Below are 12,686 nucleotides of genomic sequence, written 5' to 3'. Positions count from 1 at the left end.
GCTCTGGGCAGCATAGACATGTTAACAATGTTTATTCTTCTAATCCATGAGCATGGATTAGAATGCTTTTCCATCTTTTTGTGTCTTCTTCAATTTCTTTCTTAAGTGTTCTGTAATTTCTAGACTATAGGTGTTTTACCTCTTTGATTAGGTTTACTCCTAGGTATCTTATGGTATTTGGTGCTATTGTAAATGGAGTCGATTCCCTGATTTCTCTTTCTACACTTACATTGTTAGTGTGTAGAAAAGCAACTGATTTCTGTGCACTGATTTTGTATCTGCCACATTACTGAATTGCTGTATTAGTTCTAGTAATTTGGTGGTGTAGTCTTTTGGGTTTTTCACGGAAAGTATCATGTCATCTGGGAAGAGAGAGAGTTTGACGACTTCTTTGCCAATTTGAATAACTTTTATTTCTTTTGTTCTCTGATTGCTGGTGCTAGGACTTCTAGTACTATGTTGAACAATAGTGGGGAAAGTGGACATCCTTGTCGTGTTCCTGATCTTCTTTTCCCCATTGAGAATCATATTTGCTGTGAGTACTGGGTGTTATATGTAAATAATGAATCATGGAACATTACATCAAAAACCAGTGTAGTACTGTATGGTGACTAACATAACATAATAATGATAAAAAAATAAAATAATACATAAATAAATACAGCCAAATAAAATAAATCTAAAAATAACTATTTCATTGATCTTTTCTAATGTTTTCTTAGTCTCTACTTCATTTATTTCTATCCTGATCTTCATTATTTACTTCTAATTTTAGGCTTCATTTGTTCCTTTTCTAGTTCTTGGAGGTATAAAGTTAGGTTGTTTATTTGGAATCTTTCTTGTTTCTTGATATAGGCATTTATTGCTATGAACTTTTCTTTTACAACTCTTCTTATTACATCCCATAGGTTTTGGTATGTTGTGTTTCTATATTTATTCGTCTCAAGGTGTTTTTTTAAATTTCTCTATGATTTCTTCTTTGACCCATTGGTTGTTTGGTAGCATGTTGTTTAAGCACCACATATTAGTGAATTTTCTAGTTTTCTTCTTATAATTGATTTCTAGTTTCATACCATTGTGGTTGGAGAAGATGTTTGATATAAAATCAGTTTTCTTATATTTATTAAGACTTATTTTCTGGCCTAATATATCATTCTTGGAGAATAGAGTGTTCCATATGCTCTTGAGAAGAATGTGTATTCTGTTGCATTTGGTTGGAATGGCCTGTAAATGTCTGTTCAGTCCACCTGATCTAACATATTATTTAAGGGCAATGTTTCCTTATTGGTTTCTGTCTGAGTGATCTAATAATTGATGAAAGTGGGGTATTAAAGCCCCGTACTATTATTGTATTGCTCTCTATATCTCCCTTAGATCTGTTAATAATTGCTTTCTGTATTTAGGTGCTCCTATGTTGGGGACATAAGTGTTTATGTCATGTATTCTTGTTAGATTGGCCCCTTTATCATTATGTAATCACCTTTGGCTCTTATTAGTCTTTATCTTAAAGTCTTTGATAAAATTGCAGCTACATTATCTTTCTTTTGGTTTCCCTTTGTATGGAGTATTTCTTTCCATCCCTTCACACACTGTGTGTGTCTTTACATGTGAAGTGAATCTCTTTTAGGCAGCCAATAGATAGGTCTTCCTTTTTTTTTTTTTAAGATTTTATTTATTTATTTGACAGAGAGATAGTGAGAGAGAGCATGAGAGAGGAGAAGGTCAGAAGGAGAAGCAGACTCCCTGTGGAGCAGGAAGCCTGATGCGGGACTCGATCCCAGGACTCTGGGATCATGACCTGAGCCGAAGGCAGTTGCCTAACCAACTGAGCCACCCAGGCGCCCAGGTCTTCCTTTTTTATGATTTAGTCACTCTATGTTGTTTGACTGGAGAGTTTAGCTGGTTCACATTTGAAGTAATTATTAATAGGTATTTACTTACTGACATTCTGTTCATTGTTTTTTAGTTATTTTGTAATTCCTCTGTTCTTTCTTCTTTTCTTGCTCTCTTCTTTTGATTGATTCCTTGATTTGTAGTAGTATGCTTCGATTCTTTTCTATCTTTTGTGTGTCTCTAATAAGTTCTGTGCTTTGTGGATACCGTGAAGCTTATATAAGACAACATATTTATAACAATCTATTTTAAGTTGATAACAATTTAAGTTTGAACACATTCTGAAACTCTATTTTTTTTTAAAGGTTTTATTTATTTATTTGACAGACAGAGATCACAAGCAGGCAGAGAGGCCCGCAGAGAGAGAGAGAAGGAAGCAGGCTCCCCACAGAGCAGAGAGCCCAATGTGGGGTTCGATTCCAGGACCCTGGGATCATGACCTGAGCCGAAGGCAGAGGCTTTAACCCACTGAGCCACCCAGGTGCCCCTGAAACTCTATTTTTACTCCCACCATGTGTGATGGGTTTGATGTCACCATTTACATCTTTTTACTTGTGTATTCCTTAGGAAATTATTGTAGTTATAGTTATTTTTACTACTTTTTTATTTTGACCTTTATAGTAGCTTTATGAGAAGTTGACTCACCATCTTTACGCCATTAATTATTTTGAATTTTACTATATATTTACCTTTACCAGTGAGACTTATACTTTCATGTGTTTTCCTGTTACTAATTAGTACCCTTTTGTTTCAATTTGAAGAAGTCACTTTAACATTTCTTATGTATAAGGCTGTTCTAGTGGTGATGAACTCTTACCTTTTGCTTGTCTGGAAAGCTCTTTATCTCTCCTCCAGTTCTGAATGATAACTTTGCCAGGTATTCTTAGTTGTGAGGGCTTTTTGTTTTTGTTTTTGTTTGTTTCTTTTAGCCCAATAAATTGGGGCATTCCCGTCTGGACTGCAAACTTTCTGCTGAAAAAAATCTGCTCACTTATTATGGGGGCTACCTTGTATGTCATGAAATATTTTTCGTTTGCTGCTTTTTAGATTCTTTCCTTGTCTTTTACTTTTGACACTTACAATGTGTCTTGGTGCGGATCTCTTTGCGTTCATCTTTTTTGGAACTTTATGGGCTTTCTAAATCTGGGTGTCCGTTTTCTTCCCCAGGGAAGGGAAGTTTCCAGTTATTATTTCTTCAAATAAGTTTTCTACCCCCTTCTCTTTTCTCCTTCTGCGACCCCTATAATGTGAGTGTTGGTCTGTATAATGCCTGTGAGTCTCTAAAGCTATCTCCACACTTTCTCACTCTCTCTTTCTCTACTCTGATTGGGTGAATTCTACTGCCCTGTCTTTGAGTCTATTAATTATATTTTTCAGTTCATTTATTGTATTCTTTAGCTCTGTGATTTCTATTCCACACTCTTGTATTTTCTTTGTTGAAAATCTCACTTTGTTCATCCCTTTTTCTGTTGATGCTGGTGAGCATCTTTATGACCTTTGTTTTGAACCTTTATCAGATAAGCCACTTATCTCCAGTTCAGTAAGGTCTTCTCTGAGGTTTTATCTTGTTTTTTCCTTTAGAATATATTTCTTTGTTTCTTCATTTTACTTGACTCTCTGTGTTGGTTTCTGTGCATTAAACAGCCACCTCTCCCAGTCTTGGAGTAGCTTCACGTAGCAGATAAATGTATCTTTCAACCCTGCCCTAGCTCTTCATTGTCTTTTAATCTTTTGCGATTGTACAAAGGAGGCTACTTTATTTTTAATGGCTCTCAGTAGCTGAGAATGCACCAAGATCTATCAGTTTCCCGAAGCTGAGGATCTCAGTCAGCACCTAGGTTCAGGCTAACTGGAAGCCAGGCCTTCAGGCAGCAGTATGCAAATATACATCTTTTGCGGGAGTACTGGAAGAAGGATATTTTTGACTGCTCCCTCTCTGAGCTAAGCCCTGGGGTGATAGCCAGTTAAGACTCTTTCTTTCTTTGCAACTGTTTTTTGTTGAACTCATGAATACAAGCCCATTGGCCACCATCCCCAAGCAATCAAGAGGTGTTCCCTGGGCAGCAGCCACAAAAACCAGGGAATTAGATGCAAAACTCAGGGCACCAAGCATGTGTACTAACTCAGCTCTGCTGGATACTGGTGCTCTAGAGCGAGCAGAGAAGACCACCCATTGCAGTCTCTGGACAGGATTACAGTGGGCCCTTGGATGTGTTTTTAATTAGAAGCCTGCCCATCAGGCTACAGCTGTTTAGATAAGCTTAGTAGGCCTCTTTCACAAAAAGACTAGCTCCTGGGTCTGTTTCCTCTCTGCTGTGCCCTGGGGATGGTGGCCAGTTAAGAACTCTTTCTCTATTTGTTATAGCCTTATGGGACTCGTGTGTGAGCAATCTAAAGGTGTCCCCTTGGGTGGCAGCTGCAAAAATCGCACACAGAAAAAGGTTACAAGCTCCCTTCTGGGAGATACTGGCATCTGGAGCTAGACAGAGGGAGAACGCTGAGATAGTGCCCACTGGTTTCTGTTTTTGAAGAGTAATTCAGTAGGCCCCTAGATGTGTGTTAAATTAGATGCCTGGCCCTCAGGCCTATACTTTAAGATAAGTTAATAAGCCTCTTTCCCAGAAAGTCAAGGTGATTTTCAGTCAGCGGCTTCTGCACTAGGCCCTGAGGCTGGTAAGTCTTGCACGGGAACCTTTTAGCTCTTTCTCAGCTTGCTATGGCCTTGTGGGTTTTGTGGACACAAGCCCCATCTGCTGTCAGAGCTAAGTATTTTAGGAGCTGGTCTCTCAATTGCAGGTTTTAAGAGTTAGGGTGCTAGATATGGGGTTCAAATGCTTCAGTCCTCAGAGAGAAGATGATGTTTATGTATTCCCTCCCAGTTGCGGGTCACTGGAGGGAGGTGGGATTCATGGGAAGGTTGTGTCTCAGCCTTTCCTACCCACTTTGATGTGGGCTTTTTTTTCGTCCACCCAATGTGTGGGAGTCACTCAGCTTGTTTTGGGCTCCCCCCAGCCCCAGAGAAAACTGTTCCATATGTAGCTGTAGTTTTGATGTGTCTGTGGGAGGAGGTGGTTTCAAGATCCTCCTACATCACCATCTTGAATGGGAACCTATATACTTTTATATAGAAAGTTACTGAAAATGTATTGTTAAGATACTTAATCAAGTTACAAAACCACATTAGCCATAAGATTCTGTTTTGTGAGGGGATTTCTGTTACTTGTTAATGCATAAAGTCTGGAAGCTAGTCACCAAACAGTGGCTGTTTTGGTGGTCAGGTATGCGGAGTGTGAGAAAAGTGAGATGATTCTATATTATCAGTGATTTTAAAATTTTCTTTACACTTCTGTATTGTTTGAATTTACAATAAGCAAGTACTGAACCCACACACATTTTTTTTTCACACATTACTTTTCTAATAGAAAATGAAACAATGTATTTCCTTTTTTAATTTTAAAGGGAGAAATTCGTAAGACTCTGTGATAACCCTGTTTGCTATTTTGTCATTGGGAAATTCTCTTCCACCCATTATCCTCGTCCACTGCACCTAACTTCTCTTTGTCTTTTTTTTTTTTTTTAAGATTTTGTTTATTTATTTAACAGAGATCACAAGTAGGCAGAGGTAGGCGGGTGGGCGGGGCGGCGGAGGGGGGTGGGAACCAGGCTCCCTGCTGAGCAGAGAGCCTGATGTGGGGCTTCATCCCAGGACCCCAAACGACCTTAGCCGAAGGCAGAGGCTTAACCCACTGAGCCACCCAGGCGCCCCTCTCTTTGTCTTTAAAGACTTACCTTAAATTTTACCTCATAAAGTTCTCCTTCAGGCTAAATTAGATGTCTCTACTACATTCTTATTCTGCTTAATTATCAGAATTCTTAACCTTAAACAATAATTATGATCTTGAGGACAAGCATAGTCTTGACAGAGTTCGTATTTACCATAAGCACAGGCCTGGTACATGGTAGGGGTTCAGTGGACGTTTATTGAATGAATGATGAAATAAGTGAATGAATGTATGGTTGAGTGATTAAAAGTAGGCCCTGACTTGAGTCTGATTTGTTGTGAACAACCTACATAAAAAAACAGCCACCCGTATCAAGGAATCAACTACTGTCCACATTTAAGTTATTCTGTATTAGAAATGCTTAAGACCCTTTATATTACAGTTGAGTGGATGGGAACCACTTAGCTATGTTTAGGCAATCTTCAAGCTTGTCAGGAGAGATTCTCTGGGACCCCGTCCTCAGCAGTTCTGATCCCTCGTGCTCTGACATAATACAAGTGGTGATAGGGAGGCTCCACTTCCGCCACCACGCCTCAGGAAGTGCTCCTTGTTGTCCTTATGGAACTTAGAATGAATTTGAAGCAAAATATATGAAGGACAGTTAGGTTTGTATTCCTTTATAATCACAGTGGTATAGGGACTATCATAACCCTAAATGTCATTCTCAACACTTCTGTTTGGCAAGTGTTTTCTTAATTTTTTTAATTGGCACGTAAATTCATGAAATTTAACTTTTATGTATCTGTGTACATGTGTTTAAGTTTATGTATAAATTAGGGACTACCTGTAACATCAGTAGGAAAACTTAGTATATTTTGGATTTAGAGGAAGAGATTTCTTTATTTTTATAACTTTATTTTTTCATTTAGGGTAAACTGCTTACCTTTAAAATTTTAGTTTGGCATATTTTAATATAGATATATCTCTCCTTTTTAATGAATTTGGAGGCTGGTTGCAAGACAAATTGTTGGTATAATGCAGAAATTAGGGATGCCTGCGTGGCTCAGCTGTTTAGGCATCTGCCTTCGGCTCAGGTCATGATTCCAGGTCCTGGGATGGAGTGCCATGTCGGGCTCCTTGCTCAGCAGGGAGCCTGCTTCTCCCTCTGCCTGCCTCTCCCATTGCTTGTGCTTGCGTGCTCTCTCTCTCTCTGACAAATAAATAAAATCTTTTTAAAAAAGAAGGAATTACCCAAATACCTGAGTTGTATGTGATATGTGATATGATCACAAATAAAAAGCATTTAGCACCTTGTTAAAAAAATTAATTCTCTTAGAAGATGAGCCAACTATCTTTTTTCCCATAGGTCTATTAAGAACTTCACCACTAGAGGGCTCTTAGTACCATATTTTAGTTAATTTAAATTTAATAATAACACAATAAAATTATAGGTATTGGATAATATCTTCTCAATTTATGTATCTTACAAAATTTTTAGAAAAGCCTAATTTAAATATCACACATTTATGGGAAGTTTTTTTAAAAAGACAATAATCACCTTCAGAAATATTATAGTGATCTAAGGGGCATGCATGATATATGGGCCTTTGAACTTTTCAAAGTTCAAGTTAAAAATAGTCTTTGTCTTTAAGATACTCTAAAAAGATACAAGATTTAACATAAATATGAGTAGATATATATAAAACATTACTAAGTACCTTCTATAAGAAACTCAACATGATCTTTATTTTCAATGAACTAAAATGAATGAGTGAACTAAATGAATGAACTAAAAATCTTGTGGAGAACAGTAAATGAACTAACAATCTTGTGGAGAACAGTAACAGTTACCATACATTCTGATATGTGCAACGAGAGAGATTATGGATGGGAGTTAAGAGATCACATTTAATCCAAAAGAAAAACAGTGAAAAGAAGTCTTCTCTGATGAAGTAATATTTGAACTAAATCTTTTGATAGGCATGGAGAAGTTTAGATGAGAAGGAAAGGAAATTTTTCTGGTTATGGGAAAAAGTGTAAAGATGTGAAATATCCTTAGAGATTCAGGTACTCCTTGGCATCATTATGGATAAATTAAAAATCCATGAGAATGACCCATGTAAAAATATAGCATTAACATTCAAAGACCTTCAGCTTACAGATCTGCTTCAGTGACCCATTTCCATGGTCATACCCTGGAACTTGTGCTTATTTCTTTACTCAACAAATTTTTTAAAAAAGATCCTATTTATTTATTTGACAGAGAGAGATCACAAGTAGGCAGAGAGGCAGGCAGAGAGAGAGGGGGAAGCAGGCCCCCTGCCAAGCAGAGAACCCGATGTGGGGCTCGATCCCAGGACCTTGAGATCATGACCTGAGCTGAAGGCAGAGGCTTAACCCACTGACCCACCCAGGCGCCCCTCAACAAATATTTTTTGAATGTCTACCTCTGTATGCGGATACTGTTCTTCCCTCAAAGGACAGTGATGAAAGGACAGATGAGATTCTTGCTCTCATGATTTATATACAAGTCATAGGAAACCAACAATAAATAAGAAAAACTGGAAAACAGGTAGTAATAATGTCATGTACAGAATTAAACAGGATTATGGAAGTGACTGATGGTAACTGGATTGGGTGGTTGGGGAGGGCTTGTATGATGAATTATTATTTAAGCTGAGAATGACTAGGAGGAATCAGCTATGTAATAGGATAAAAATATTCTTTTTTTTTTTTTTAAAGATTTTATTTATTTATTTGACAGAGAGAGATCACAAGTAGACGGAGAGGCAGGCAGAGAGAGAGGGAAGCAGGCTCCCCGCTGAGCAGAGAGCCCGATGCGGGACTCGATCCCAGTACCCTGAGATCATGACCTGAGCCGAAGGCAGCGGCTTAACCCACTGAGCCACCCAGGCGCCCCGGATAAAAATATTCTAGTCCGAGAGTACAATTACTACAAAGATCATGAGACAGAAATGAGTGCCAGGTAAGATGGCCAGTAGCCTGACATATGGTGGAAGAAGGAAAGTGGTATATGATGACATCAGAGAGGAAAGCAGAAGCCAGAAGAAGCAGGGCTTTGCTCGCCAGAGTAAGAAGTTAAGGTTTTATTGTAAATGCAGTGGGAAGCCATTAGGGGTTTGTAAGAGGGAGGGTGGCATGATGTGATTTATAGCTTTGCAAGGTTATTCTGGCTACTATGTAGAGAATGGATTGTGCGGGGCTAGAATAGAAGCCCCCAGTATCTGGTTAAATAGCAGTGGGGAGGCATTAGAAGCAGTGGTGCTTGGTCAAGGTGGTAGTAAGAGAAATGGAAAGGTGGTTATTTTGGGGACATGTTTTGCGGGTAAAATGAACAGTCTTGTGGAGTTTTTATTTTGGGAAACTAAGCAGATGGTGGTACAGTTTACTGAGATGCACAGAAACGGGCTGACCTGGTTGAGAGTGACAGTGAAACAAAACTTTTATTTTGGGCATGGTACTTTGGGGACACACAAATGGAAATATCAGGTAAGTTATGTGAGCCTGGAACTCTGAGCAGTCAGGCCCAGCACCCTGTCTCCGTGCACATTATGCCCTGCACTTCTAGACTGGAGTGGTACTGAGGGTGGGCGTCCCGAAGAGCATCGCTAGCATTAATCTGGAAACCACTGGCCTGCTGGTGGTATTAAAGCCACAGGAATAAATGAGACTTCAGCAGACTCAGGATACTCATTCTTAGCTTTTAGACAAAATAAAGCAAATGACACTGTTTTCAAAATCCATTTTAATTCTTTATGAAGAGCCAATTCCAACAATTTGTTCTGAAGCTCTAAATGTAAATCACCTTTTGATGAAAAAAAATGGACTTCAGATCAATGAACTTCCTTTATATAGATGTTCTTTTGATGGACAATAGGATTCTAGACCAATTTGTATTGAGTGCTGATGTTTTGCAGCTGTGCAATATCAGGATCACCAACTGCACTGGTAATTGTTGATGTCAACATATACTTTCTCATCAACTACTTGCATGAGTTTTGTGGCTTTTGGTTGGCTTAGCTATGTTTTTTTACATTGAAATCTTTTATCCGTCTGGAATTTATTTTAGTGTAAAGTAGGAAGAATCTAAGTTTATTTCAAATCTTAACCAACTGTCTCAAAACACTTATCACATGAATGTAGGTTTTTCTTACTGGTCTAAAATGCCAAATGCTAAACTCCCAAGTGGACCATGAGATCTATTTCTGGAAACTCTGTTCTGTTTCCGCTGATCTTATTCATGATCCAGGTTGTTTTATATCAAATTCAAATTCTATATATATTAAAAATTTTCCATTTTACAACATCTGCACATTAACTTACAATGAAAAATACTTTGCTAGTATACTGTGAAGTTCTTCCCAATTATAAGCCAATTCCTGTATCTACTGAGCCCGGGTCTCACTGAAAAGTTATAGTTCAGCTCCCTTCTGTTTCATATTCTGTCAATGTTTCCAGGCAGTTTAGCACGTATTGTTTTTATAGATTTATTATACATGTTTACATTTAGCGCAATTCAAGGAAAAATTCCAGTTAGTAATTTTTGAGACTTGACAGAACAGTGCTGAAGTTTTATTTGGAGAAGGAAAAAAATCTATGGAAAATAGCCAGTTTTGTAAAAACGGTTATGATGAAACAGGACAAACATGATCATAAGAAGAAAAAAGCTTTTTTTTTTTTTTTCAGCTTCATAGCCAACTGACACAAGGAACTTCATAATGTATGAAAAACCAGGAAGGATTATATGGTCAGCAGATGCAGTTTGGAGCTGAAGGCTTTTGCAGGAGTGTGTCCTCCTGGTGCAGCTGCCAGGACAGCAGGACACTCGGGAGCAGTTAGCAAGATTAAGGAGCTTGCACCACCATGTAAACTGACACATTGCTTCCGGCATCAAGTGGTCTAGCTTCAGAAAAAAGTCAGTTGACCTAAACAGTAACATAAAATAGTAAAAATTCTGACTTAGGTGAAGTCAGTGTATTCAATACAAGACTATCCTATCATGTGATAAATTCGAGGCTGATAAATCCCTGATGTTGCATGCCGTGGTACTGTGGCTCTCAAGGGGAGAGTTCCTTGGAAAAACCTAAATTTTTAGATTTCCTGCAAGGCAAGAAACCAGTTTGGTCTAAACTCTAAAGAATTCTCAACTTTTTGAAGATGTGAATTTTGGCCCAATTTGGTATTTTTAATGATCATAATCCTTCCTGCAAGAAAGAAATGCAACTGGCTTTTTAATGATAATGTCAAAGGCCACCTGGATGTCCATGGGCACCTCAAATTCAGCACATCCTCAATTGAATTCATTACTCTTCCCCAAACCTGTCCTTCCTCCTTGTCTTTTCCTGATAACTATCACCGTGCACTTTATCACCTAAGCAGACACCTGAAAATCAGCCTTCACCTGTCCCTTATCTTCTGTATCAAGTTACCATCCAAGTTATGTTGATTCTACCTCCATGTCATTTCCCATATATGCTCCTTCTAATGAACCTGATCGCTTCTACCTTGAGTTAGACCCTGATCCTCTTTGGACTTCTTACTCTCCACTAAGGAATCCATTCGTCAGCTGGCCACCAGAATACTCTTTGCAAATGCAAACTTCTTCACGCCACTTTCCCATTAAGTCCTTTCTAGGCTCCCTTTTACCCATAGGAGAAATTCTAGTCTTTAAAGTGTCATCTAAACTCTACACTCTGGCCCCTCTCTCCAGCTTCAGATTTTTACACCTTCTTAGTATGTCTCACCCCAACCATACCTGAGTAGTTCAGGTGCTTGAAACTCTGTTTTGCTTCATGCCTTTCTGCCCTCACTCACACTGGAATTCTGTCCCACCATTTTTTTTCAGGAAGCCTAATTATCTTTCAAGATTTAGTTCAAACTTTATCACTTTTGGGTAGCATTTCCTATTTTCACTCACTCATGCAATATTTTTCCCCACAAAATTAGCTGTTCTTTATATTCCTATTATGGACCCCCTGACTTTTTACTAGAGTAGCCACAAAACTGTAGTGTAACTATTCCGTTACCTGCTTTCCTTAATAGACTGGGAGCACCTTGAGTCAGGGACCTTGTCATTTTTTTGTTGTTTGTTTCTAGTATCTGGCAATACCTGTACAATTTAGGCACTCTGTGAAAATTCTTTGAATGAATGAGTCCGTAAATGAGAAGTTTCAGAAATGCCATGGAATGGGTTGGCAGAGAAGGCAGAAGTGTAAAAGTTGCTCAAGAAGATGACAGAGGGGAATACAGTGACAAGAATGATGGAAAAGATAATTTATTATTTTATAAAGATTTTATTTATTTGACAGAGATAACAAGTAGGCAGAGAGGTAGGCAGAAGAGACGGGAAAGCAGGCTCCCCACTGAGCAGAGAGCCTGATGTGGGGCTCAATCCCAGGACCCTGAGATCATGACCTGAGCCAAAGGCAGAGGCTTAACCCACTGAGCCACCCAGGCACTGATTATTATGATAAATTATTAAGTGAGACTGGGCACTGTATAGTGGTTGAAGATGAGAGAGATGATGGAATTAACTAGCTTCTGACTAAAATTCTGGTACAAGACTTTTCTATTGCTCTACAAGTACAGATAGTATATGGGGTCAAATGAAGTTTGCTGGATATTATCCAGTTTGCAAATATAAGCACACACAAACCAAAGTTTTACAGTGTACACAGCTTTACTATATTTGAATTTTTTACTTCTATTATTTTATTTGACTCTTAAAATAGTAATTTCCCTAAGCTTCAGTTTCCTTTTTTTGTGAAATGAAGATATAGCCATCTCTTAGGATTGTTTACAAGATGTGTTATTGTATCTGGCACACAGTTCAGTACCAAATATGTTGTTAGAGCAGGAATTTGAGGTCCAAAATGGTTTGAGGACTTCAGGTTTACAAAAGTAAGTTAGTGGCAGATTTAGATATACATTCTAGATCTTATGTCCTCCTATTGAAATATTCATTTTACTACTCTACAGTATAGTATCTTATACCTTATTTGATGCATGGCATCTTTAATTTCCTTGAGAGGCTCGCCCAAAAGCAGGCTT

The 12,686-nt window shown here is 38.3% G+C and overlaps 1 protein-coding gene across 5 annotated transcripts in view; it reads left to right on the top strand.

The window, feature by feature from the left end:
* The window catches only part of DNAI7 (dynein axonemal intermediate chain 7), a 67,244-nt gene that overhangs the window by 42,061 nt on the left and 12,497 nt on the right, over positions 1–12,686 (top strand). The window lies entirely within an intron of this gene.

The sequence above is a fragment of the Lutra lutra genome, chromosome 8 (assembly GCF_902655055.1).
Source record: "Lutra lutra chromosome 8, mLutLut1.2, whole genome shotgun sequence".
NCBI classification, from domain to species: domain Eukaryota; kingdom Metazoa; phylum Chordata; class Mammalia; order Carnivora; family Mustelidae; genus Lutra; species Lutra lutra.
This window is presented reverse-complemented; position numbering and strand designations above follow the sequence as displayed.